This window comes from Equus asinus, chromosome 5, assembly GCF_041296235.1.
Source record: "Equus asinus isolate D_3611 breed Donkey chromosome 5, EquAss-T2T_v2, whole genome shotgun sequence".
Classification (NCBI taxonomy): Eukaryota; Metazoa; Chordata; class Mammalia; order Perissodactyla; family Equidae; genus Equus; species Equus asinus.
In genome coordinates this window covers 75,568,679-75,574,721 of record NC_091794.1, presented here as the reverse complement: position 1 = coordinate 75,574,721, position 6,043 = coordinate 75,568,679, and the positions used below count along the sequence as shown (strand labels likewise).

The following is a 6,043-nucleotide window of genomic DNA, read 5'->3' as shown; positions in this document are numbered from 1 at the left end:
CTTGAGACCCCGTTGCATGCATGGACATCGCAGGGGTGTTTAGGCATCAAATTCCAGACCAGGAACTAAGACTGTAAGCACTCCAGTGCACTGTCTCTACTTCCGTGTCTACATCCCTTCTTGGGCGGGGAGCAATTTGAGAGCTTCTGTGGTTGCAAATAAGCATGCGGGTCTGATTCATCTCAGTCTTCTTAGCCTTTAGCACGGGGCCCAGCACTTGCTAGATTTAGAAGTGCTTGCTGAGTGAATGAATGACTTGTGAGCTTCGGAAATCCCAGAATTACTCCAGGACAGTCCCAGCCTCTCCAGCTGAGGAATGATGGAGAACTGGATGTGGAGAAAAGGCTCCCCTCTGGCTGCCAGTCTCTGAGAGCTGCCCCACTTCAAAGGACTTGTAGATAAGAAGGATTTTCTAGGCTAAGTGAGCTCTGGCCTTTCCCTAGCCTCCCTTCCCCTGAAACCAAATGTGCACATGAAAATCTAGCTTCCTTATCTGCCTAAGCTCAGATTTGGCACCGTGGGGCTTGAAAAGCTGAGAGGGCAACTGATGGTCCATCCAGATGTCCTTTAAGGCCTCCAGCTGTGGATCACAAGACATTGTTCCTTCCAAGGTGCCAGGCCCAACTTCCACCTGCATGGAGGTGTGAGGCCCTGCTTGGATGGGAATGGAAGAGGCTGCACTGAATTTGAACTCAGGAAGGCAGAGGACCCCAGAGAGAGTGACAGACCTGGCCAGATGGATCCCGGGGAAGGAAAGAATGCAAGAGGACAGAGACGGTGGAGGCTGTCACCTTTTGAAGGAGGAATTCCCTGCACAAGACAAGGTCCTTAACTCACACCTGATGAGTGAGTGATCAGATGGACGGACGGATGGATGGATAGATGGACGGATGGATGGCAGGAACGATGGTGGCCCATTCAAGGATTTGTGGGGTGCCTCCTTAGACTCTGTGTGATGAATCAGACCCAGCCTCTTTCCCTAAGGAGCTTATAATACACAGAGAGTGACACCATAGTAGTAATTCAACTTGGGGATGAGCCTTGAAAGATGGAGTGGGCTGTGGCTACATGCTGAAGACAAGACTGAGGGAATTCTCGAAGATGCTCAGGGATCCCTCCCCTGGGATTTGAGATGCTCTGAACGTGTCATGAACTACTTTGAGATGAAGTTCAAAATGACCAAATATCTTGGCTGGTGTTAAGTTTATGCCGCCATTAATTGGATTTCAGTGTGGTTAAGATATAGTAGGCATAAAAGCTCATGGAAGAAAATTAAAAACTGAGGAAACCGTATCTCTTAATGTAGTTTGTGTGTGTGTGAATTGAAAACTTAAAGGGCTGGACAGCTCTCTCCACAGTCTTTCACTCAATGCAATCTATGTGAGGATGGCTGCACACACTTCTCATGTAAGAACACGTGGGTTCAGGAGATGAAGTAACTCGTTCAAGGTCATGTAGCCAGAGTGGCAGAGCCGCAGTTTGGTGCCACGGCTCTGACGTGAAAGCCAGCTGATCTCTCTCATGTCACATAGACGTCAAGATTTATGCCAGCAGAAGTACCCCTGGGTACAACTCCTGGGACTTCAGAGCCCACAGAAACAGAAATTGAAAGTCTTAAGTCTGAAGAAAAGCCTGGAAGCAGGAGAACCAGGGGGTGGCTCAGTTGAGAAGTGGTTCTTGTTCAGTGTGACCGAGGAAAGCGTTTGCTTAAGGGAAGAGAGGGAGATGAGGCTGGGGAGGGAGAGCGGGCAGGTTCATGGGGGGCTTTGAACACCAGACCTAGAGCTGCTCGCACTTCCCAATGCCCCTAGTACAGAGTTGATGCCCAGCGACTATTTGTTGGCAATATTTATAAACCAACAAAATACAAAAGAAGCCCGGTACGGAGAGGGGAAAATGAGGTTTGAGTTATTTGAGTTCAATTCCTGCTATTCCTATAAACAGAACTTATGACAAGGACTTCAACTGTTAGTAACGTTTATCGACTACTTACTTTGTGCCAGCCCCTGTTCAAAGATCTTTACGTAAATTCACTCCTTTATCCTCACAACCCTGTAAGGTGGACACTGCTATGAACCCATTTTACATATGAGCAAATCGAGCCAGTAGTTGCACACGTTGGACAAATGACACATTCTCTGGGTCCCAGTTTTCACATCTACAATATAGAGAATTGAGCTAATGAAATAACTCCATGTGAACGCGGCCAACACATAGTTGGGATGCAAGAAATATTTGTTGAGTCTTAGTCTGACATGAGTAATGAAGTGAAAAGGCCAGTGTTTTCCGACTCCAAACTCTTTCGTTCCTCTGCCACCCCATCCTCCATCCCACGGGTCTAGCACGTAGTAGGTAAGCATTAAAAGTCTGTGGAGTGGTTGGTGAAGCCTTTGTGAATTCCAGGGTCTGCTTTGGACTGGCTGATTCCCTGCACTGCACTCTGCCCATAGGGAGGATGGGGTGTGTTTTCTTGAGCTGGGAAGATCCCCCCTGTGGAATGGCTTCCCTGACTCATAGGGGAGATCACAAAGGGGCGAGTTTGTGGGAAGCCTCAGGGGAGGGATGGCGGGATCCCCTGACAAGGTCATGCTTCCCTTTATGTTGGTGCCAGCCCATGGGCAGGGTGGATCCTGACTCCCTGGGTGGTATGTGCAAGACTGTGTTGGCTTGTCTGAGAGCCAAGTGCAGATGGGGAGCGCGTGTCCCTCCCACTGCTGGATGTACATGTGGCAGCCTGGGTTTGGCTTCCTGTGAATGAATCAATCTTCCTGCCCATTCTCTCCTAGAGGCGGGTTATCTGGTCCTTCAGAGATAAAATCACTCAATTAAGGAAACTCGCGCTCTGCCATGTCAGGCTGGGAAGTTCTGACTGCGGGTGTGGACGGTGGGGATCCTGCATCGGGCTCTTTGCAGAGAGATCTTTTCTCCAGCTCTCACTCCCTGCCTAGGATTGTTGCAGGACTGGTGACAGGACCCTTAGGATAACAACATCTGGCCTTGCATGGGCCCTGGAGGTAGGAAAGCGGAGGGATGAAGCTAGCGCTGTGAAAGGTAAGACTCTGAGGGAGAAAGAGGGTGGAAAAAAAGGATGCAATCAGGCAGAGGGAGCAAGCCAATGGATTTCCCAGCATTCCGTCCCTCCTGTGGCACCCAGTGGCATGGTGGTGCAGTGGGAGGTGCATGACCTCTGATGTCACACCCACCTGGGGCTTGCTGTGAGACCTGGGATTCGCAGAGTCCCGTCTGCAGAGCTGCCCAGGGAGGGACCCTGTTACACGTGGAGCAGGGAGGTGGGCAGAGTTACTTTTAGAGTCAGCTTGCTGGCTGAGATGACACCTGGCGTCAGCCAGCCAGGCTCTCAGCCCCTCTCCCCAGTGAGCCTGGGGAGGGACGTATTCTAGGCCACCTCGGGGTGGGAGTTGTTCTCGGGAAAGCCCAGCTCACCCTGACCTGTCGGACCTGCCAGACTGCCCCCCAGCCTTTCCTGGAACCTCTCAGCTGGAGTCTGTTTGCACAGCTGGAGTGCGAGTAGAGGATGGACTGGGAGGGGCCGCCCTCTGGGTCCTGGGGCTCTGGTCAAATATCCTTAGGCCAAATGGGGGTAGCCCAGGATGACGGAAAGGGCCTGCAGATCCACCAGGGGAGCATGGAGCCCTGGGGCTGCTACTTTCCTGCTGCCTGACCTCTATCAAGTCAGGGGGCCCCTGGGAGCCTCCATTTCCTTATCTGTAAAGCAGAGAATGAAGTACACGGCAGTCTCTTGGGAGAACTAAACCTGATCATGAGGAGCCAACCTAATGCCTGACACATAGTGGGGCTAAAAATGTTAGTCCCCTTCTGTTTCTTCTCTTTCTATCCCTTTTCTCCTATTTTTCGCTCTGCAGAGTCATCTTCAATTATTTCCATATACCTCCACTGAGTGCCATTGGCAGCAGGCACTGTGGGTGTCACGGTGAATGAGGCAGGCCCTAGCCCTTGAACAACTTCCAGTCTCATGGCAAAGACAGACAGACAGGGCAGTGCTGCACAGCAAGTGGGAACAGGCCCGGCTTCTCAGAAAAGGTGTTGCCTGGGCTGATTCTGAGGTCTCCTTAGCTAACCTTCCTGAGTGATCAGATGCCCACCTGCTGCCTGAGTAGTTCGCAGCTCCCATTTGTCCTTTAAGTACTGCCTCCTCCATGAAGCCATCCAGCCTTCCACTTGATCTCCCAAAGAGATCTCCCATTTTACTGTCCAATCCTTGGAGCGATGCTGTGAGATGGGTAATATTATCATGCCGGTTTACAGATAAGTCACTGGAACTTAAAGAAGCTAGTGAACAATGGCAAGATGTCATCTGAATTCAGCTCTGTCTGAGTCCAGATTGAACTCTTTCTGTAAGGCTTACTTACCCCTTCCTTAGGCCTTCCTTCTACGCTGGCCTCTCTCAGAGCAATTATCACCTGTCTTTTAGTTATTTGTTTACTGAGCTGTGGTCCCCACCAGTCTGGAAACCCCTCAGGAGCTGACCGATCTCATGCCTGTGTGTGACGGAGCGGTGCAGGTCGGGCGCAGAGCAGGCACCAGTGGACGCAGGTTAAGACGGAGTCAGTTCAGAGACTGGAGCAGTCACCCTCCTCCCTAGAGTCCACCTTGGCGGCATGACCCCACTCTGTTGGTCCAGGTCCTTCCTCCCCTCCTTTCTCCCTGGTTCTGGGCACTCTGGGGCCAACAGGATGTGACAGGGCAGGGTGTGTGGTGGTCATGCAAGTCCAGCCAAGCAGGCCAACACAGGAGTTGAGGGCATGAGCTCTTGACTGACACTGAGGTGAAGATGAAGGCCAAGGGAGGGAGGCACACTGACAAGAAGTCGCACCCCATAAACCCAGGAAAACCCAGTAAGGCTTTGCAAGGAGCTTAGGGAATTTAAGGGGGGGACAATGGGCTAAGGAATCAGCCCAAAAAAGCAGGCGGCAGATCTGGCCAACTCCTCAGACATATGTCCGTCTGTTGTTGATGTCTGAGTGGCTGCTTCTCTTCCCCATCAGAGCCCAGCTATGCTTGGCCCATTTGCTTGGGTCCCAGCAGGCCTGGAGGCCAAGGGATCCTGGGAAGGAGTTCACCCGGGAGAGTGACTGACAGGTTGTCAGGCAGGCCAACTTTTGGATGGGAACTTGGTCCACAGGCAGACCAGACAGCAGCTGAGATCCCGGGGGGAATTGGCCCTGGTGATGGATGCTCTAAGACCTTCCTGTCTGCCTCTGCTCCGTCTCCTCTGCCCACCCCCTAACTCCCATCCTGCCTTCTTGTCCTCTCCTTGGTCACTGGCCAGCGGTGCTGGGGTAGAAGAGCTGGCAGATTCATCAGGCGGGGGATGCAGGGAGGCTGGAGCCATCAGTTCATGAATCAGTTCAGATCTGGTGCTCCTGTCAGTTGGAGACAACGCAGCAGCATCTGGAGTATGTGCCCCAGGGGCACTGTGCTACAGAGGGGAGAAGGGGGACTCTGCAACCAGACAGACCTGGCCTCAAATCCTGGCGCCACCACTCACCAGCTCTGTGACCTTGGGCCAGCCACTTGACTTCTCCAGGCCTCAACATCCTCCTCTGTAAAATGGTGATAATAGACCCTGCCTTGCCTAACTCCCAGGTTGCTGAGAGGATCAAATGAGAGAAAGGGTTCTAAATTGCTGCCAAAGCACGTTACCGTTACTGCCCACCACACAGCAGGCCAGCGGCAGACTCCATCTCAGACTCAGCTCTCCTGCCTCCCAGACTCTTATTCTTCCTCTGTCCTGGCCCCTCTTATTGACCAGCCTAGGTTTTAGCCTGCTCTAGAGGCAGAGGGATAGACTTGATGACCTCGGGCTGAGCCTCTCTGGGTCTGCCTGATTTGGTTCCAGGGATTGAGAGCACGTAAGAGTTGGGCCATTGCTGTGTTTAACTGATTGAATGACTGATAGTGAATGTGGGTGATGAAATTGTGCCTGCCCGTGAATCCCTGAACTCACCCCTGGAGACTCAGTGTGAACGGGGTGATGGGGAGAAGGCAGAAGGAAGCTCCA

The 6,043-nt window shown here is 52.2% G+C and overlaps 1 long non-coding RNA gene across 1 annotated transcript in view; it reads left to right on the top strand.

The window, feature by feature from the left end:
* Positions 1 to 2,935: 2,935 nt before the first annotated feature.
* Positions 2,936 to 6,043, top strand: part of LOC123285863 (uncharacterized) — a 46,939-nt gene continuing 43,831 nt past the window's right edge. The window contains exon 1 of the long non-coding RNA XR_006527896.2: positions 2,936 to 3,051. This is a non-coding gene — a long non-coding RNA (uncharacterized lncRNA). The remainder of the gene's footprint in view (positions 3,052 to 6,043) is intronic.